We start from the raw sequence: 22,863 nt of genomic DNA, 5'->3' as shown, positions 1-22,863 counted from the left end.
GTCCAGGATTTGTTTCCTTTAGTTTCCTCCTCTGGGTAATGTGGCTTGACGGACAAGTTGTCACCATTTTGAACACATGCTACCAAGCTGCTCTGAGTCATAGCTTCTGCTCTTCAAAGAAAGATTCAGAGCATCCTTGTCAAATTTTCTTTGGCTTCCTCCGGAATGTTGATGCATTGATAGGTGAGAAAATAGAATCTGCCAGGGAAGATGCATTTTAACCTTCGAGACACTATCTATTTCAAATGATATGAGTTTAAGGCAGCCAAAAACCACATACATTGGTGCTTCCAACAAAGGTAGAAGTCACATGACAATAGCAAGCCAGCCCTAAGAGCAACTGCATTTCTCCAAACATCCCGCTTTACATGAGAAAACAAAACAACATTGCATGCAATATCATTTGCGGTTACATCTTACACGTTACCCAACACACAATGATCTACATTTGACACCACGAACAGAACACAGTTAACAGTATTAACTCTGGTCAGGTTTCATCAGTCTCTGCATAAGCTTTACCTACATAGGGTGAAATCCTACAAGGGTCTGAGTGACATGGGCTTTGGCGCAATTTGTGACGGAATTGATCGAGAAGTCCAACAAGCATCCAAAATACTGAAGCATTCAATCAGCCAAGACCATACTGAACACTGGAGCAGGCTCAATGGGCTGAATCGCCTGTTTCTGTTTCTGTTCCTAAATCTCTTCTGACATGTTCAGGGCTACTAATCCAAGTTTTAGACTTGCTTCAGCTGGATTGAGAGGATTTTGCTTAATGTCTGCTATCTGGAATTCGAGGTCTTCTTTATTCCGATTGCATTGGACCTCAACTCCATTTGACCTCTTGGCTTCATCAGATAACTTAAAGGTCATTTTTAAGATCTTCATTCCTGGTTACCATCTTGAGCCACTTGGTCTGTGAAGCTAATTATATTGAACAAAGTACTGATGTCGACCTTATACTTTACAGCTACTTGACACTCTCCTTCTGTGGCCTCCATTGTAACAGCTGTTTTTATTATCTTTTGACCTGATGATGCCAAACTGTTGTATGGTGTAGAGTGATTTGTTGAACTCATCAACTGACATCTCTCTAGCAGCCATCTTTATTGGCTCATTTAGCTTATTTCAAGCGAAATCCTTTCTGTCAATTGATTTAATGCTTTACAGTTAGACCTCTGTATCTCCCATTTCCTTTGTGTGATATCTTGTGCAATCTTTTCATCCTACCCCATGTTTCTGCTCATTCTTCTGCAAATAATTTTTCTTTTTTTAATAATGTCAATTTCATTCAGCCTGGAATGTCACTGAGCATAATGCAAAGCTTTACCTGTTCTCATTCAGAGACTCAAGCTGATACCATTCATGAGTCACATCAGTGCAGAGTTCAAAATTGTCTTCAAAGTCTGCAAAATCTTTCCTGTTGCCTTTTCAGCTCCTTGGTGTGTCCCCTGCTGCAGTACAATTTGGAACACTCTTTCCCCAGCACTGATGGAAGGGTTGCTACACTAATATGCTCAGGTTTTTAAATTAATCCTGTGACTATTTCATATATTTGCTACTGAATGGATAAATTTGAATCCAGTCTAGATCATTCCTTTCATTTCCGCATTTGTCGGGAGTGGAAAATGCACAGCAATTTTGATTTACTCAGAAATTCAACTTCACAGACAGCTGCTTATCTTTCATTCTGCTTCTTTCAGTAGTTGGCTGTCTCCCAGTTCTGAAAATCCACACATTTTCAGCTGCATCATTCCTGAAACCATCTTTCAGTTATATGTTTAATGGCTGCAACGGACTGCACACAACGGCACTTACAGCACTTGTTGGTGGGTGGGGGGAGCTGAAATGAACTACAGCAAGCCAGTCTGTACAGTAATAGTAACTGCATTTCTTCAAACACTGTTCAGTCCATCGCAGCTGATTTTGCAGAGGCTTTGCCAAAATGCTTTAGAGTTGGCTTCAGGCAATGACTGCAATGTTGCTGCCCAGTCTGCATCAGACTCGCAAGCCACTCTCAATCACTTCAATCCTGCATGCAGGAGAGTTGACCTGTTGAAACAAAACTCATTTATCAACCTAGAGGTACCTGTCAATGAAACACTCAACCCACTGCATCTTTCAAACTATCGTCATTGTCCTCCTTTAATCTTCAGTAGAAATGGAAATCTGTCTAGTTCCTATCTTGAATGCTTCCATGAGTCTGCAATTATTTCACTGGATGGCTCTTTTGGTTAATGGAGAAAACTTTACTCATCTTAATGTGTCAGCTACAAGCTTAGAAGCAATGAAATTATGTACGAAATAGTCAACAGTTTGGTAATGTTCACAGCAGGATATTTTCTGGTGAGGCATGACTGGGCAGAAACTCCTGTCAAAAATAAGTCATCAAAATCATTTTAATTTGAAAAAAATGTTACACCACTTTCACAGTTTCACAACTTTGTGATGCTGAGTGTGATTAACCTGACCTTTTATCCTGCCCAGATGGATAACTTGGGCATCCATCGATCCAGAAGTATTTTGTTCGAATTAACATTTTCTTAGAGGGATGTGCAAGTGTTCACCATTTGGAACTTGCTTCTTCTTTAATGTTTGGAGGGATATCAGTCAGAAACAGACAGTTGGGACTAGTTTAGTTTGGGATTATGTTCGGTGTAGACCAGTTGGACCAAAGGGAATGTTTCCGTGCTCTATGATTGTCTGACTCAATGAATATTCTTTACTTTGTGCGAGGTGCTGTTTTAGAGGAAGTGACTCCATTTTTAAAGGCTTTTCATCTCTTCCAACACTTCCTACCACTTATGGGAAGCCCTCTTTGTTTAGTGCATAGCAGGATGTGGAGGTGGAAGACTATAAAGATGAAGTTTAAGGGATGGTGAGTAGTAAAAGGACGGCTCCAATTACCTTTCCAACTGAGTATACAGGCCAGGGTACATGCTTGTGGGTTTATGGAAAAGGCAATACAACTCTGCTGTACGCAGCATCGCCAGATAATATGCAAACAATCTCCAGCGCAGGGGCTGCATTTCTTTTCGATATAAAAGGTCATGACTTTTACACCTCACCCTCCTTCCAGGATGTCAGTGGGACATCAGTAACACTGGCCAGTTTTGAGTTGGCATTTGATGAAGCAAATCACTGATGTCTCTCTTCAAAAACAACTTCACTATTTTCCCAATGGAAACAGCAAAGAAGAGTAAAGGACTTTGTTATTGCCCAGATTTGTGCAGGATGTCATCAGTTGCATATGTTGTTCTGCATGTCCTTGTCAAGACGTCAAATTCTGTGAACACAAAGGATTTTTTCTATATGCAGGTAATCAATCATTTTCCACACGCGGACTCCTTCTTTCCCACCAACAGCCGCAACATCTTTATTTTATGATAATTCGGCACAACTTGATACTGGAAAATAAAAATTGATTGCTTAGAGACTAGCTGCTGGTGTTGGGTAGCAGCCTGATTTTGGGTTGATAATCAGCAATATCATAGAATTCCAACAGGTCATTGGGCCCATCGAATTCACATCAACCCTCTGAAGAGCATCCCACCCAGACCCCCATCCCCCGCACCCCACCCTATCTTGTAATCCAGAATTTCCCATGGGTAATCCACCTAGTCTTGGCATCACTGGACACGCCGGGCAATTTCTCATGGACAATCCACCTAACCTCCACTTCCTGGGACAGTGGGAGGAAACCGGAGCACCTACAGGAAACCCACACAGACACAGGGGGAATGTGCAAATTCCACACAGACAGTCACCCAAGGGTGAAATTGAATCAGGCTTCTTGCAGTGTGAGGCAACAGTGCTAACTACTGAGCTACAATACCGCCCTACATATCGATAGACTACAGTGGGGAACCTTATCAAATGCTTTACTGAAATCCATGTACATCACATCAACTGCTTTACCCGCATCCATCTGTTTGGTCACCACTCAAAGAACTCAATAAAGTTTGTGAGGGACGACCTACCCTTCACAAAACCATATCTAACTACAAGGCTTAAGCTGTCCCAAGCTCCCCTCAGTCCTCAGGCCTTATTAATACTTCTTGTGTATGCTGTCAGCAGCTGTTGTAAATCCATGGGCATCTTGTGCAGATATAAAATAAATTATCAGATGACTTACTAGAGGGGAAAACCAGTAAGAAACCAGTAATATTGGTACTGGTCCTCCATTTGGAAATGTACAAGATGAGTGAGACCAGTATGTCTCATTCACCAGTTTTATTGCCTTTTCCTTCTGGGATGCTGACAATGATTCAGAGGTCATTCTGGGGAGAAGAGTGGGAACAAAAGGTTAGGAACAAAGCAAATGCTCATAAGAGATAGGACTTGTAAATATCTAGAGAGGAATAAGCTGATTAGGGACAGTCACACAGTTTTGTGAAGAGTTGGTCATGCCTCACAAACTTTATTGAGTTCTTTGAGATGGTGACCAAACAGGTGGATGAGGGTAAGCAGTTGATATCGTGTATATGGATTTCAGTAAGGCATTTTATAAGGTTCCCCTCGGTAAGCGATTGCACAAAATATGGAGGCATTGGATTGAAGGTGATTTAGTGGTTTTGATCAGAAGTTGGTGAGCTGAAAGAAAACAGAGGGTGGTGGTTGATGGGAAATGTTCATCCTGGATTTCAGTTAGCAGTGGTGTACTACAATGATCAGTTTTGGGGCCACTGCTGTTTGTCATTTTTATATATGACCTAGATGAGGGTGTAGAAGGATGGGTTAGTAAATTTGTAGATGACACTAAGGTTGATCGAATTGTGGATAGTGCTGAAGGATGTTGCAGGTTACAGAGGGATATAGATAAGCTGCAGAACTGGGCTGAGAGGTGGCAAATGGAGATTAATGCGGAAAAGTGTGAGGTGATTCACTTTGGGAGGAATAACAGGAATAAAGAGTACTGGACTAATGGTTAAGATTTTTCGTAGTGTGGATGAGCAGAGAGATCTCAGTGTCCATTTACATAGATTCCTGAAAGATGCCACCCAAGTTGATAGTAGAAAGTGAGGACTGCAGATGCTGGAGATCACGGTCGAGAGTGTGGTGCTAAAAAAGCACAGCAGGTCAGGCAGCATCCAAGCCGCAGGAGAATCAAAGTTACGGGCATAAGCCCTTCTTCCCGATGAAGGGTTTATGTCCAAAATGCCAATTCTCCTGCCTCAGATGCTGCCTGATCTGCTGTGCTTTTCCAGCACCACACACTCCACTCAGGTTGATAGGATTGTTAAGAAGTGTTCTGACATGGGGTAAACCCTCTGCTAATTTAAAACAGATATTTCCTGTGCAATAATCTCTGAAACTTCATGAGGTCAAGAACTAATTAAAGTAAAAGTAACTACTTTATTTCTTAAGGTATAACAGAGAATAATTAACTAACAACTGTTTACAACTCCTTCCTCTAACCTATCTTTTACCTTTCCTTCCATAATACTAGTCCGATAAAACTCCTAATTAAGATTGACAAAACAAAACTTCTTATCTCAAAACCAGGCTGCTTTTGATTCTTCTCTGTATTCCTGTCTTCTTTTCTACTTCATGGGGACTCTGCTTCACTGATTACTGATCGATAAAGAGCAATTCTCTGGGCAGTTTGCAGATGCTGGCTTGGCAGTTCTCCTCCCAACTGGTCAATTTTCCCCGGTCTTATACCCCAAAGCATCAGATTGTGTCATTGGCTTTTAAGATTGTCAATATACTAAATTCAAACTTGATTGGGATTTGGTATTTTCGAGGTATAATTTAAACTGATTGGCTGAATTAGAATTTTTTTTTGTCTCATCGCACCTCAGTCAGTGGTATCTGTTCTGAACCAAATGTTACTTTGTAAATGCTCCAGCACTCGGTCTGCTTGCCAAGTCCTTCACTCTCTTAAAGTTATAGTACACTTCTACACCTTTGTAATAAGAAGGCATACGGTGTGTTAGCTTTTATTGGCAGTTCTCCTCCCAACTGGTCAATTTTCCCCGGTCTTATACCCCAAAGCATCAGATTGTGTCATTGGCTTTTAAGATTGTCAATATACTAAATTCCAACAGGGGCCTAATCAATATTCTCTGCAGCAGCAACATGACCTCCCAACTCTGATATTCAATGCACAGGCCAATAAAGGCAAGTATAAGATATTTACCTGTGACTCTACTGTCAAGGAATTATGAACCTGTACTCCAAAGTCTCTTTTTTCAGCAACACTATCTTATTATTAAGTCCATGAGTCCTGCCCTGATTTGCTTTCCAAAATGCAGCATCTTACATTTATCTAAATTAAAGTCCATCTGCCACTCCTCGACCCATTGGCCCATCTGATCAAGATTTCGTTGTACTCTGAGGTAACCTTCTTCACTGTTCACTACTCTTCCAATTTTGGTGTCAGCTGCAACTTACCAACAATAGTTCCTATATTCACATCCAAATCATTTATATAAATGATGAAAAGCAGTGGACCAGCACAGATCCTTGTGGCACTCCACTGGTCACAGGTCTCTCATCTTTAAAGCAAGCCTGCACCAACACTCTCTGTCTGACATCCTGTATTGGATGAACAGAATTCCTTCCAGTTAAATATCGGGAAAGATTATGACCTTACCATAAAATCAGTTCCCTACTTATTGACTCCATCCCTCTCCCCCTGGCAATTATCTGAGGCTGAACAAGACTGCTCTTAACTTTGATGTCAACTTTGACCAGAAATTGACTTCTGACCACATAACCACAACATCATCTGGATTTTATATTTTTTCCTCAAGTGCATTGCTCACTTCCTCCATGAACTCAGTTCACCTGGTGCTGAAAGCTTCATCCACGACCATGTTGCCTTTATGCTTAAATACTCCAAGGAACATAGAATCCCTACAGTGTGGACACAGGCCATTTGGCCCATCATGTCCACACCGACCATCCAAAGAGCATCCCACCCACACCCCACCCCTACCCTATAACCCTGCATTTCCCACAGCTCATTCTTCTAACTTACACACATAACAAACTCCACACGGACAGCCGCCCAAGGCTGGAATTGAACCTGAGTCCCTGGTGCTGTGAGGCAGCAGTGCTAATCACAGAGCAACCATGTCACTCCTGGCCAGACTCTCATTTCCATAAACTTGAGGTCACCCCAAATCTCTGATGTCCATGTCCAAAGTTGCAGCAAGTCTCATTCACTTACTCATGGTCTCATTGACCCACATTTGCTTTAAATTAAGCAATGATTCAATCATCAAATTCACGTCCTAGTTTTTCAGTCTTTCAATCCTGATGTCCTCGAACCTCATTACGCTCTAAGATTTCATTTAATTCAAATCTCCTCAGAATCCCAATTTCAATTGCGCGATAACTGTTGGCCATGCCTTCATGTACTCAAATTCCCTCACTAAACCTCTTCAGCAATTGACTATATCCTTCTCCCTCCAACCTACATTTTTGACCAAGCTTTTGCTCATCTGTCCTAACATTGTGAAATGTGATTAAATGTCAGGTTTTTTTTGGCTTCTAACATGCCTATGAAGCACCTTGGGACATTTTATTCAGTTAACAATTCAACGTAAATTCAAGTTGATGTTTTTGCTTCATTTCAGCAAGTGTGGGAACAGTCTAGTTGACTGACTTGTGGTGTTTGTATACTGACCAGACAACAGCAGTGGAATGCCATTGGAGTATTGCGATTTGTAAAGGCGACAACATGTACCAAGTCCATGTCATCCCTGCCTCAGGGAACTGTCACACCAACACACCCGCCGGGGAAAGGGCAAGGGACTGGTACTTGTTGAGCGGCTCCTACAGAGATCCAGCATAGCCACAATCAATGACATCCTTCTGTGCTGTGGTCATTACAGGATTGATTCTATGCTCATACAATGAACAGATTCAATGAGAGTCAATGAGTTAAGATTAGATTTAGATTTAGATTAGATTAGATTACAGTGTGGAAACAGGCCCTTCGGCCCAACAAGTCCTCACCGACCCGCCGAAGCGAAACCCACCCATACCCCTACATTTACCCCTTACCTAACACTACGGGCAATTTAGCATGGCCAATTCACCTGACCCTGCACATCTTTTGGACTGTGGGAGGAAACCGGAGCACCCGGAGGAAACCCACGCAGACACGGGGAGAACGTGCAAACTCCACACAGTCAGTCGCCTGAGGCGGGAATTGAACCCGGGTCTCAGGCGCTGTGAGGCAGCAGTGCTAACCACTGTGCCACCGTGCCGCCCACTAACTGGAGACTGTCTCAATGCCTCCCTCTCGGAAGATGAGGTGGTAGACCCCAGGGACTGTATGGCGATTCTACTCCTGCGCAAGGGTCCTATTCCATTTCAGGCTCCCTCGTAGCGACACTATTGCAGATTAGCTCAGCATGAGGAGGTGCTGCATGGCGAGGTGCTGAACAATAAAACTCCATATGCAGAGATTTGTAGTCTCCTCCACATTATTCAGCACATTGGGCTGAAAATTCCATGGAACATTCTCCAGTTAAGCCTCTAATAATCAATCATATTCAGAAAAAAAACCTCATGATCTGAAGAAAAACTAAACTGGAGTGGCCTGCATTCCCATTCAGAGAAAAATATGGATATGCTCTGGTTGTTGGCCCTTTTCTCTTCCTGCGCTACTGTTAGCTGTTCTTGTTTGCTTACATTTCATGCCTCTGCCTGTGCACTCTCCCCAAGGTCGCTGTCTATTTCCCATAGGGTGGCTATTGACTTCTTTGGCAGCAAGAACACCACTATCCTTTTAAGCATTTGCTCCAGTTCCTTGGCAGAACTCCAGCAGCATGCAATTTCCTGTTCCCTAACAGGCCAGCTCCCAGTTCCAGGCATGACTCATGACTGCAGCTCGCTGACATGATGGAAATTTGGCTGAACCTAGAAATAGCAAACTTGTGGGCAATACTTGTGGACATGCCACCAGTTCTGACAACAGACATTAAAATCGGCCTGAACAAGCTGATCTGAAGCAGTTCGTCTTTCAGTCACATTGAATTTAAGATTTCCTTAATAATCGTAACCCCCTCCCCCATCCATTCTCTTCAGTGTAAATAAGTCTAACCTCATTGATTTCTTTCAACATTCCCTAACTTTATAGATCTGAATTTTCCAATTTGACAAATACCAATGCACTTTGTTTGGGGTAAAAGTTCCACCCACTCTGATGATCTAACATCAGTTGATGTCTTGTTGTTGGTCTAACTCACACATCCTAAGGAGACTCTCATTGGAGCAAGCTGCCCTCTGTCACTTCAACCCATTCCCCATGTCCCTTGACAACAACCTCCCCCCCCCCCAAGCTAAAAAAATATCTGATGTCATTCTGAAATGATCAACCTTTTATCCTGAGACTGTGACCAAATTCCTCAGCTCTGGGAAACAATCATTCAGTGCTTGCCTGTGAACCCCTCTTATGCTGCTAAACATTGGAAAGTAGATGGCCAATTTACCCAGCTTCTCATCATAGGATAAGAGTCTCATCCATGGAACTAAACTTGTGGACTTTCACTGTCTTTCCTTCAATGCTATCCTCCCTTAAATATGGAGATACAAAATATGAACAGTACTCCAGCTGTGCTCCCCACTCTCTGCTTGCAGCCTATTAATCAATCAGGAAACCACACTGATATTTTACTTCACAAGCCCTTATCTTGCAGATTATCCTTTTTGTATAGCATCTATTGAATGCCTTTTGGATGTCCAAGAATAATATATCAATTGATTCCTATTTATCGATCCTATTAGTTACATCCTCAGAAGTCTTTAACATATTTGTCAAACACCATTTCCTTTTCAGAAAACAGTGTTCATTCCATCTGCTCATTGTCTGATTTTCTAAGACTTCCATAATACCTTAATTTCCATGACAACGGATGTCAGGCTAACTGTCCTGTCGTTCCCTGTTTAATGTGATTGTTACATTTGCAAGTGTATCTTCCATTGGGACTATTCTTCAATCTGGGGAATTTTGGAAAATCACAGTAATCTTGCAAAAAAATTATAAATCATGCCAGGGAAGAGGATGTCTACTTGCCTAAACTCAATCCTTATACTTGATACCTTACCTCACTATTCTGGCTGAATTCAAATTCACATCAAAAAGTTAAAGGACACTATCCAGACTCCTAACAACAAAGAGACAAAGATATGTGAACATTCCATTTAATGCCACGTTCTCTCCTCTTTAAAAGTTAAAACCTTGAGTTTCAAAGGTTTTCACCTTTCTTTGATCTTTGTCTCAAGACTAGTATATTTTACAAGTATATTAATCAAAACCGATACAAAATAATTCCAAGGGTCATCATTATCTCCAGTACTTTCTCACAGGAATCATAGTCCATTTATGCTCAAACTTCCTTTAATTGCATGTGAAGTGTTACTTTTCCTGTGAGAAATTTTATCAAAACATTTACAAAACATCAGAATACCTTACTTTCATTTCCCAATTCTGCTGCATTCCCAGAGAATTTCAAATAAGAAAGTGGCAACAGACTGAGGAATCATTTAATCTATAGGGGCTACTGCATCCAATCAATGAGCTTATGGCTGAACTGTGACTTAATTCTAGATACCTGCCTCTGTTCCAAACCTTTATTGTTTAATACCTTTGTCAAGTCATAACCTATCAATGTCAGATTTGAAATGAACAACTGATTTAACATTAATTGTTGTTCAAATTTTTAAAAAATCACTCATCCTTGGTGGGTAGAAATGTTTCCTAATTTCATTCTTGAAAAGTCAGATTCCCTTGTTCTGCACTCCCTATTTGGCAGTAATGGTTTCTCTTTCTGTCCATCTGGTCCCCTTAATTATTTTGAAATATTGGATCAACTGATTTCTTAAATTTTTAAATTCTTGGAAATAGAAGCCTAACTTGTAAATTGTCGATCGTGACCCTTGAATCCAGTCATCATTCTGGTAAATCTATGCTATACTCTGTCCAAAGCCAAACAAATCCTTCCTAATGTTCTGAATTCACTGATTATAAGATGATTTTGCTTTGGGATGGTTTTGTAAACTTAGGGTAAATGAAAGCAATTATGTGACATGTTCAAATATTTACCTGAAAATAGACTGGTAATTTGGTTGTTACAGGTCAAAGGAAGGCTGGGATTCCCTTATTGAGAAAAACACACAGGATATTTAACGTTGGAGACAACAGCAGCTAGAGTCGGGGGATTGTGTATGAATGGAGATTTGACTGGCAATCAGTAACTGATTTGGTAAGATGACCAGTCATCAATGACAAAGGCTTTCTGCCTGTTAACAACTGTGTAATTGGCTCCCAGGTTGCTAAACACTTTGGGGTATAAATGTTCGGATCAGAAGCATCAGATTTCCAACAATGAAAGAGCAGTCTGTGGTCTGTAGTAAAAAGCATCTCAAGCCTGAAGATAGCCAGTTGATTCCCCTTACAATTTGCAAAAAATTGTGACTTTTAATTAATAGACTAGAGACCACTGGAACTATGAACAAGTCACCCTGCGCCTCCTTCAAACAAGTGAACGTACCTGGAGAAGGAAGATTGAGAAACAACGTCCTGATCAGTAAAAGGATCATCTAAGCAAACTTTGAGGATTGGGACAACTGACATGTCTTCCCAGTCTTTCTTTTCGTCCATAATACCTATCTTAATTTGTGTGTGTGTATGTACAGTTTTATAATTGAGTTAGAGCATTAACTAGTGGAGTTATATGCCTATAATTCATAGTTGTTTATTTATAGTTACTTGCACTAAAGAGTCATTCCTGTTAAGTACAGAAATCTGTCCATGCATTCTGTCAACATGAGTCTGAAATATAGGTAAATTGGGGAATTCTGCACATGTTTTAAAATCCTTAACTGACTCTGGGTATAATGGGGCTTGATTTCTAGTGCGTTATCTCAGTGAAATGTAATAAGACCTGTGTCCACCCTTTGGATTGTGGGAATGTGGAAATAGGGAAAGCAAGTCAAGATCACACAAGGTCAAAGGTTGGATTCACATTTTGCGCCTTCAAATTCTGAGGGAAACCATTTGATTCTCCAAAGCATCTACTAGTGCGTGTTGTACTTTATTTTATTACCTTTGTTTCATTCAATGATTACCTTCAAATGCTTAAATTTCAGTTAATCATTACTTTCTCTTCAAACCCGAGTGCATCATTTATTCTTCAGCTTATCAATTGCTGGAAACCTGCTAACATCTTTTGAAGTCAACATTTTGTGAACAAAAACATCTTCCATACAAAAATGTAAACAGTGAAGATCAAACACCGGGGAAATTGAACCTAAGACAAATCTGGCTTTATCTGATTGCCAGTGATGGCACTTCCAATCACAGCAATGAGGAGCAGACATTTCTCCATAATGGACTGGAGTCCATGATGGCACTTTTAGTGTTTCCATGACCACCTGAGCTGATGTTCACCAAAGTCTGAAAATCCAGCCTCTTATCTGTTTGTGCATGGTTCACTTCTATGCTAATCATTGCACTCACCAATTCAACCAGTAAGAGGATTTATTCTCTGCTATCATCTGATAAATACCTAATGTACGTTTACTCCAGTATATCTTAAACAGAACCTCGTTCTTGTTTAACTTTTCCCATTACTAGTCCTGAAACTGTTTCTGAACAATTGTAAAATCATGCAATAAGACAGCATAGAAAGAGGCATTTTGGACAATTGTGCCCATACTGTGAAAGCTATCGAAATTGATTCCATTCCATCTTGATTTATGTTACTATTTGCTTTGATTTTTAATATATTCATAGGGTGTGAGTACCGCTTGCCTTTATTGCTTTCTCTAATTTACCCTTAAGAGTTGGTTCTGAATCATAGAAACATAAAAGATAGGAGCAGGAGAAGGCCATTCAGCCCTTCAAGACTGCTCTGCCATTCATCATGATCATGGCTGATCATCCAGCCCAATAGCCTACTCCTGCTTTCTCTCCATAACCTTTGATCCTATTTGCCCCAAGTGCTATATCTAGTCGCCTCTTGAATAGATTCAATGTTTTAACATCAACTACTTCCTGTGGTAATGAATTCCACAGGCTCACCACTCTTTGGATAAAGAAATGTCTCCTCATCTCTGTCCTAAAAGGTCCACCCCAAATCCTCACACTGTGACCCGGGTTCTGGACACACCCACCATTGGGAACATCCTTCCTGTATCTAACCTGTCTAGTCTTGCTAGACTTTTATACATCTCTATGCGTTCCCCCTCACTTGTCTGAACTCCAGTGAAAACAATCCTAATCGAGTCAATCTCCCCTTGTACGTCAGTCCCACCATCCCCAGAATCAGCCTGGTAAATCCTGGCTGCACTTCTTCAAGAGCAAGAGCATCCTTCTTGACCCATTACAGCTCATGTGGTTTAGTGAAGGAACTGTAGCATTGCGACTCAGTGATATTGAAGGAACAGTGAGGGATACCTGCCTGACCTCAATGAGAATGGTGTGTAACGTGAAGGAGAAACTGAGGTCTTTCAAATGCTCCTGCTCCTGTGTTCGGAAGATGCTGCCACAGGAGCCTTGATGAGCTGTGGCAGTGCATCTTGTACTTGTTAAAAGGACACTCTATTGCCCTGTACACTGATCATGGAAGAAGTGACTGTTTAAGATGGTGAATGGGTTGCCAGTCAAGCAGGCTGCTTTGCCTTGAATGGTTTTAGGCTTTTTGTGTGTTTTTTGATATGCACTCACCTAAACTATTTCATGAAAATCCTGAGTTGTGCCTTGTGGTTGATAGAATATCAAAAAGTATTTTCTTTATCGTATATTATGAACATTTTAGTTTCGTTTTTAGGTTTTTCTTTATATTTTTAAGTGCATCGTCAACTTGCAGGTTCATTATGTATTTTTCAAATCAAGTTGAGATGCTTTGAGAAATTATCTTCATTTATTTTGTCTGCTGACATTTGCTCTTGTGTACATTAAAAAAACACCTCTATGAACATACAGACACATGAACAAGAAACAAAAGTAAGTCCATTGGGCTTCAATTCAGTAAGATCATAGCTGATTTGATTTACCATCAACACTACATTTCTGCATATCCCCAATAATCTATCATTCCCTCTGTCATCAATATTGCTTTCTAGACTTTTGGTTTTGATAGGTTTTCTGAGTCTTACTGTGACTTTTAAGATGTTCACCATTTTTTTTCTTAAAAGTCCATTAAAAAGAACATGTAGTTTTTGTTTATTGCTCCATAATTCTGCTGACCTTTAGTTTCTATGTTTGAACAGAGGTCATTGAAGATGCCGTCCTGCGATTCCCACATTGGAGACTCGAGATTTGACAGTTCCAGTGAGTTATGCACGTTATTCATATTTCTCCTGTAAAGAAACAGAATTCTCATTTTAAGAAGCAGTTCAAATTTGACTGTCATTTGTAAATGCTGCAGTGGGTGACTTTTTAATACTAGCATATGTAAACGGTAGCAATTCAACTTATCTAGGACATGCAGCCTCAAGCCAAATGCTGCCACCATAAGTGAAAGAATGTCAGTAGTTTTTAAAGTGGAATTCTAAATTTACAGAAACATTTTAATTAAAAACATTGTTTTCAGCACAATCAGTTAGCACTGCAGAGGCTGGAGCATGTACTGGATAATAATGGTCTTCAATTATGCATTCGAAACATTTTATGGTTTAGTTCTTTATCAGTTCTGCATCTCTAAGAAGGGAAATGATTTTTGCTCATAGTTGGACAACACTCAGGGTCTTAATTAGAAAAGGTATGATGGTGAACTTACCTGTGGGGTCATTTCCGATAGACAGATATTCTTGAAGAAAAATAATTAAAACAAATGCAATTCTAGGTTGAAGAAAGTATCCAACACATCCTCTTTCTAAACAGCATGTAAGTGTACTTACAACTCTTAGACCGTACCAGTTCAAGAAGGCAAAGCTTCTCAAGCCCAGTTAGGGATGAGCAACAAAGAGGAAGCAATGGCCTCATGATATTATCATTATTAGATTAATCACTATTAGACTATTAACCCAGATAACGTTCTGAGGAATTCAATAAAATTTGAATTTGAATTCAATAAAAATATGGAATTAAGAGTCGAATGATGATGATAAAATCTTTGTTGATTGTTAGGAAAAACTCATCTGGTTCATTAATGTCATTTAGGAAAGGAAACTGCTGACTTTACCTGATGTGCTCTCCATGTAACTTCCAACCCACAGCAATGTGGTTGACTCTTAACTACCGTTTGGAATGGGCAATAAATGCTGGCCCAGCCAGCAACACCCACTGTTGACACTGGCTTGTTAAGTCTATTCAAAACTGTCTTACAGAGCCAGAGACCTGGGTTCGATTCCAGCATCAGGCAACTGTGTGTGGAGTTTCCATCTTGTGTATGGGTGGGTTTCCTCTGAGTCCTCCAGTTTCCTCCCACAGTCCAGAGATACAATCGTAGAGTCATACAGCACAGAAACAGATCCTTCAATCCAACTTGTTCATGCTGACCAGATATCCCAATCCAATCTCATTCCACCTGCCAGCACCTGGCTCACATCCCTCTAAACCCTTCCTATTCATATACCCATACAAATGCCTCTTAAATGTTGCGAGATGTGCCAGGTGGATTGGGCATGCTGAAATTGTCCTTAGCCTTCAGGGATATGTAGGCTAGTTGGATCCGCCATGGGGAATGTGGGATTACAGGATAAGATAGGGACCTGGGTCTGGATAGGATGCTCTTTGGAGGGTCAGTGCAGACTCAACCGGCTGAAAAGCCTCCTTCTGCACTGTAGGGATTCTTTAATTCTATGAAAATCCTATGAAAACACACAGATTTCTAATCAAAAGAGTCAGGTTTATGAGGATAAAGCAGTGAAGTGAAATTGAGGATTTTTAGATTCGCCATGGAGTCACTTAATGATGGTGCAGACTTGTTGGACTTGATTGGAGTTAGTGTTTTGAAATGGATAGAAAATTGATTAGCAAACAGAAAACAAAGAGGAGGAATAAATGGGCTTTTTTTCTGATTGGTAAACAGTGACCAGTGAGTATTACAGGAATTGGGCCGAGCATTACAGTTATTCACAATACACATTAAAGATTTAGATGAGGAAACAAAATGTAGCATTTCAGAATTTGCAGATGACACAAGGCTGGGTGGAAGGGTGAGCTGTGAGGAGGATGAAGCGTTGTTGCAGTGTGATTTGAACAGGCCGAGTTGGAAAATGCATGGCAGATGCAGTTTAATGTGGATAAGTATAAGGCTATCCACCTTGGTAACAAAAAGGAGGGCAGATTATTATTGGAATGGCTGTAAATTGAGAGAGTGGAATGTTCAATGACACCGAGGTCTCCTCATGCGCCAGTCACTGAAAGTAAGTATGTAGGTGCAGCGGGTGGTAAAGAAGGCCAACTGTATGTTGGCTTTCATAGTGAGAGGAGTTGAGTACAGGAATAAGAATGCCTTAGTGTAATTATAACGGCATTGGTGAGGCCAGACCTGGAATGTGTGCAGTGTTTGGTCTCCTTATCTGAGGAGGGATATTCTTGCTCTAGAGGGATTGAAGCAAAATTGGTAGGACCGATGTATGAGGAGAGACTGAGTCAGTTAGAATTGTATTCACTGGAATTTAGAAAAATGAGGGAGGATTTCATAGAAACCTATGAAATTCTAAGAAGACGAGCCAGGTCAGATGCAGGAAGGACATTCTTGATGATCGGCGAGTTCAGATGCAGGGGTCATAGTTTAAGGATATAGCAGCAAACATTTTAGGACTGACATGAGAACTTTCTTCATTCAGTGAGTTGTGAGCCTGTGGAATTCACTGCCACAGAAAATGGTTGAGAGCTTGTGGCTAAAGGGATCAATGGCATTGGTTAGGCCACTTTTGGAATGTTGTGAGCAATTCTAGTCTCCCTCCTATAGGAAGAATGTTGTGAAACTTGAGGTTTATAAAATCATGAGGGGCATGGATAGGGTAAATAGACAAGGTTTTTTCCCTGGGCTGAGGGAGCCCAGAACTAAAGGGCATAGGTTTAGGGTGAAGGGGAAGAATTTAAAAGGGACCTAAGGGACAACTTTTTCCCGCAGAGTTTTGTGTGTGTATGGAATGAGCTGCCAGAGGAAGTTGTGGAGGTTGGTAAATTACAACATTTAAAAGGCATCAGGATGGGTACTTGAATATGAAGGGATTAAAGGGATATGGGCTAACTGCTGGCAAATGGGAATACATTAGATTAAGATTGAGGGTTTGTTTAAGAAAAAGAAGGAAGCATATGTAAGGTATAGACAGGATACATCGAGAGAATCCTTGGAAAAGTATAAAGGAAGTAGGAGTCTAATTAAGAGGGAAATCAGGAGGGCAAGAAGGGGACATGAGATAGCTTTGGCAAATAGAATTAAGGAGAATCCATAGGGTTTTCACAAATACATTAAGGACAAAAGGGCAACCAGGGAGAGAATAGGCCCCCTCAAAGATCAGCAAGGCGGCCTTTGTGTGGAGCCGCAGAAAATGGGGGAGATACTAAACGAGTATTTTGCATCAGTATTTACTGTGGAAAAGGATATGGAAGATATAGACTGTAGGGAAATAGATAGTGACACCTTGCAAAATGTCCATAATACAGTGGAGGAAGTGCTGGATGTCTTGAAACGCGTAAAGGTGGATAAATCCCCAGGACCTGATCAGGTGTGCTCGAGAACACTGTGGGAAGCTAGAGAAGTGATTGCTGGGTCTCTTGCTGAGATATTTGTATCATCGATAGTCACAGGTGAGGTGCCAGATGACTGGAGGTTGGCTAACGTGGTGCCATTGTTTAAGAAGGGTGGTAAGGACAAGTCAGGGAACTTTAGACCAGTGAGCCTAACGTTGGTGGTGGGCAGGTTGTTGGAGGGAATCCCATAAATGATTTGGATGCGAGCATAAGAGGTACGGTTAGTAAGTTTGCAGATGACACCAAAATTGGAGGTGTAGTGGACAGCGAAGAGGGTTACCTCAGATTACAACGGGATCTTGACCAGATGGGCCAATGGGCTGAGAAGTGGCAGATGGAGTTTAATTCAGATAAATGCAAAGTGCTGCATTTTGGGAAAGCAAATCTTAGCAGGACTTATACACTTAATGGTAAGGTCCTAGGGAGTGTGGCTTAACAAAGAGAGACCTTGGAGTGCAGGTTCATAGGTCCTTGAAAGCAGAGTTGCAGGTAGATAGGATAGTGAAGAAGGCGTTTGGTATGCTTTCCTTTATTTGTAAGAGTATTGAGTACAGGAATTGGGAGGTCATGTTGCGGCTGTACAGGATATTAGTTAGGCCACTGTTGGAATATTGTGTGCAATTCTTCCTATCAGAAAGATGTTGTGAAACTTGAAACAGTTCAGAAAACATTTACAAGGATGTTGCCAAGGATGGAGGGTTTGAGCTATAGGGAGAGGCTGAACAGGCTGGGGCTGTTTTCCTTGAAATGTTGGAGGCTGAGGGACGATCTCATAGAGGTTTACAAAATTATGAGGGTCATGGATAGGGTAAATAGGCAAAGTCTTTTCCCTGAGGTCGGGGAGTCCAGAACTAGAGGGCATAGGTTTAGGGTGAGAGGGGAAAGATATAAAAGAGACCTAAGGGGCAACCTTTTCACGCAGAGGGTGGTACTTATATGGAATGAACTGCCAGAGGAAGTGGTGGAGGCTGGTACACTTGCAACATTTAAGAGGCATTTGGATGGGTATATGAATAGGAAAGGTTTGGAGGGATATGGGCCGGATGCTGGGAGATGGGACTAGATTGGGTCGGCATGGATGGGTTGGACCGAAGGGTCTGTTTCCATGCTGTACATCTCTATGACTATATGATATGAGGGGTAGGTGTGATTAGGATACTGAGTTCAATGATCAGTCATGATTATAATGAATGGCAGAACAAGCTCGAGGGGTTGAATGGCCTACTCCTACACCTATCTTCTATGTTTCGATGTCCTTCTGCTCCAACGTCTTGTGAACTCTGGCAGGGGCAATATTTATTACCAATCCCTAGTTGCCCTAGAAAGATGACGAGGGCTTTTTTGGTTGAGTCATTTTGGATACTGATGTTAAATACTCTCCACTACAGTTTAATTCAATGACAGCTTCAGAGACACTTCAGAAGGCAGTTGGCCTTGCTGGAGTCACAGTCAGTCCACATTGGATTTTTTTAGAACAGAACATGAAGAAAATCTGATTTTTCATACAACTTCATGGCCACTTCCACAGATATTAACATTTAAAAAATATTTCCAGCGACATTTCCTTCCTTTCTAAAATCACATTCTCAAACTGCTGTGGTGGAATCTGGACTCATCATTCTCTGAATTACTCATCCATTCCTCGAGGTTGGCCGGGATTCCAATAACACGATCACTTTTTAAAAAATGTATTCATTCTTGTGACGTGAGTATCACTAGCTAGGCCAGTACGTATTGTGTTTGCCTAATTTGCCTTTAGTGGGCACAGCTTTGAGTATAAGAGTTGTGATGTCATGTTGCGGCTGTACAGGACATTGGTTAGGCCACTTTTAGAATACTTGCGTTCATTTCTGGTTTCCTGTTCTAAGATTTATGTTGTGAAACTTGAAAAGGTTCAGAAAAGATTTACAAAGATGTTGTCTGGGTCAGAGGATTTGAGCTATAGGGAGAGGCTGAACAGGTGGGATTATCTTCCCTGGAGTGTCGGAGGTTGAGGGGAGACCTGCTTAAGGTTTATAAGATCATGAGGGCCATGGATAGGATGAACAGCCAAGGTCTTTTCCCCAGGGTAAGGGAGTACAAAACTAGAGGGTGTAGCTTTAAGGTGAGAGAGGAAAGATTTAAAAAGGACTTAAGGGGCAACCTTTTCATGATGAGGGTGGTGTGCATATGGAATGACCTGCCAGATGAAGTGGTGGAGGATGGTACAATTAGAATATTTAAAAGAAAGCTGGACAGAGACATGCATAGAGGGATATGGGCCAAATGCTGGCAAATGAGACTAGATTCATTTAGGATATCTGGTCGGCGTGGATGGGTTGGACTGAAGGGTCTGTTTTCATGCTGTACATCTCTATTGACTCTAGTTGCATTTGAGATGGTGGTGGTGAGATAACTTATTGAGTTGTTGTAGTCCAAGCATGGGAAAGGGTAAGTAGATACACCAATGGTGCTGGTAGGGAGGGAGTTCCAGGATGTTGAGCCAGTGAAGGAATGGCATATTATTCCATTGGAGGATGGTGTGTGTATCATGACCATGTTGGACAGAGATGAGACCCCTTTCTCACAGGGGGCAGTGAGACTTTAGAACTCTTGACCTTGAAATTCAGTGAGGACAGAGTCTTTGAATATTTTTAACACAGAGGTAAATAGAATATAGATGAGCGAGGGGATCAAGGGTTATCGGGATGGTAGGAATTTGGAGTAATCAGATATCAGCATGAGAAAACCATCAACTCCAAGTTCCCCTTCAGATCATAAATGATCATGACTGAGCTCAGGCATGTATCACCTTGTGTTCAATGTCACTGTGTCACAACACTTATTAAGAATGGAGCAGGTACAAATCATAGAATCCCTTCAGTGTGGAAGCAGGCCATTCAGCCCATAGAGTCCACACCGAAACTCTGAAGAGCATCTCACCCAGATTCACCTCCCTACTCTATCCCTATAATCCTGTATTTCCCATGTCTAATCTGCCTAGCTTGCACATCCCTGGACATTATGGGCAATTTAGCATGCCCAATCCATCTAACCTGCACATCTTTGGACTGTGGGAGGAAAACACACGCACCTGGAGGAAATCCACACAGACATGGAGGAACTGTGTAAATTCCACACAGTCACCCCAGGGTGGAATCAAACCCGAGTCCCTGTCACTGTGATGAAACAGTGCTAACCATTAAGCTACCATGCTGCCCAAGGATGACCTTCTGGAGAAATACCAGTAAAAAAAAAGAAATGTACTGCAATTACATTTTGAGGTATACGAGAGTTGAACCAGTGTGAATCATTTCGAAAGTTTTGCTGATTTTTGTCTCTGGGAGCTACTTGTGCACCTGGCTGGAGAGGGTCATTTTTGAAAACATCATAACTTTTCAAATTGGAAAGATTCAGTATTTGCTGAGGAGGTCTTACTGAAAGTGCTGGAGTATCTCAGTCAGTCCAACGGCATCTGTGGAGAGAGAAACAAGAGTTAATGTTTTGAGTCTGGTATGACTCTTCTTTGAAACTCATTTTGTTTTACTTCTGGAATTGTTCAGGGAGAAACAAGACTAGAAGTGGGGCGGGGCGAAAGAATACAATTTCTGAGCGGGCAGACAATTGTAATTGGGAGGTGTGTCAGCTCCATATTTGTTTTTGTTATTCACTCATGTCATTCAAGTGTCTCTGGCTATAAGTGTCACTTATTGCCCATCTCTTAGCACCAAGGAGGGCAGTTAAGAATCACTGTGGGTCTGGGGCCAAATGTAGGCCGGAATGGATAAGGACAGCAGATTGAAGGGTGTTTGTGAACCACACTGGTATTTACAAGAATTGATGATGGCTGCCATTAGATTACTTTTTAATTCCAGATTTCTAACTGAGTAGAATCACATGTAGGCCAGACTGGATAATGACAGTGGATTGTCTTCCTTGAAGGATGTCATTGAACCACATGGTTCTTTATGACAGTTGACAATGGTCTCATTAGACTAGCTTTTAATACTTTTGCTTCTTTATCTGGAAGCTTTTATCACAAACAACTGAATAGCTTTTTGTCCGACTAACAAATCACCATTAAATCACTTGTATTTCCAATTTTTCAATTTATATGCATAGCCCATTGCTTGCATTTAAGTGCAGATTTTAAATTGAATTCAATCAAATCTATGTCTCCATAACATTCGCCTAGGATTCTTGATTTCTACCCAGGACATAGTCTAAAAATTAGGGCCAGGCCATTCAAGAGACAAGTTCGGAAGCACTTTTACACACAAAGTGTGGTAAGAGGTTTGGAACTCTCTTGCACAAACAATAGTTGATGCCAGATCAGTTATTAATTTTAAATTTGAGAAAGACAGATTTTTCTGAAGCAAAGGCAGAAAGGGATATGGGCCAAAGGTTGGTATATGGAAGAAAAAACAAAAATTGCTAGAGAAACTCAACAATCTTATAAAACATTGTTTAGGCCACAGATAGCATAACAGTGTGCAGTTCCAGATGCTGCACTACGAGAGAGACATAATTGCACTCGAAAGCGTGCAGAGGAGTTTTACCAGGTTTTTGCCTGGAATGAAAAGACTCAGTTATGTAGAAAGACTGGATAGGCTGGATTAGTTTTCCTTGGAGCAAGAGAGGTTGAGGGAGGATCTGACAGAGGTATACAAGATTATGAGCGGCAGAGACAAAGTAGATCATGAGAATCTTTTCTCCATGGCAAATGTATCTAAGACCACAGGGCATAAGTTTAACAAAAATAGAAGTTGCTGGAAAAGTTCAGCAGGTCTTGAAGAGAAATCAGAGTTAACATTTTGGGTCGGGTGACCCTTCCTTAGAATTGACATAAACTGAAGGAAAGGAATAGGTGGTTGAGAGGAGACCTAAACTTTTCACACAGTGGGTGGTAAAAAATATGGAACATGCTGCCTGAGATGCTGTTGGAGGAAGGTACTCTCACATTTAGTAAACACCTGGATAAGTATAGAACATAGAAGAATACAGCGCAGTACAGGCCCTTTGGCCCTCGATGTTGTGCCGATCCAAGCCCACCTAACCTACACTAGCCCACTATCCTCCATATGTCTATCCAATGCCCATAAAGAGGCCCATAATGAGGGAGAGTCCACCACTGCTACTGGCAGGGCATTCCATGAACTCACGACACGCTGAGTAAAGAACCTACCCCTAACATCTGCCCTATACCTACC

The 22,863-nt window shown here is 41.2% G+C and overlaps 1 long non-coding RNA gene across 3 annotated transcripts in view; it reads right to left on the bottom strand.

The window, feature by feature from the left end:
- Positions 1 to 206: 206 nt before the first annotated feature.
- LOC122560842 overlaps positions 207 to 22,863 on the bottom strand; it is a 26,199-nt gene continuing 3,542 nt past the window's right edge. Inside the window, exons 2-5 of one of the 3 annotated variants that reach the window (XR_006314828.1) lie at positions 20,930 to 21,128; positions 14,213 to 14,325; positions 3,072 to 3,289; positions 207 to 2,055 (exon numbers count right to left, since the gene is read on the bottom strand). This is a non-coding gene — a long non-coding RNA (uncharacterized LOC122560842). Of the gene's footprint in view, positions 2,056 to 3,071; positions 3,290 to 13,876; positions 14,326 to 20,929; positions 21,129 to 22,863 lie in introns of those variants that run through there. The other 2 variants (XR_006314829.1, XR_006314827.1) reach the window with 2 other exon arrangements.

This window comes from Chiloscyllium plagiosum, chromosome 21, assembly GCF_004010195.1.
Source record: "Chiloscyllium plagiosum isolate BGI_BamShark_2017 chromosome 21, ASM401019v2, whole genome shotgun sequence".
Classification (NCBI taxonomy): domain Eukaryota; kingdom Metazoa; phylum Chordata; class Chondrichthyes; order Orectolobiformes; family Hemiscylliidae; genus Chiloscyllium; species Chiloscyllium plagiosum.
This window is presented reverse-complemented; position numbering and strand designations above follow the sequence as displayed.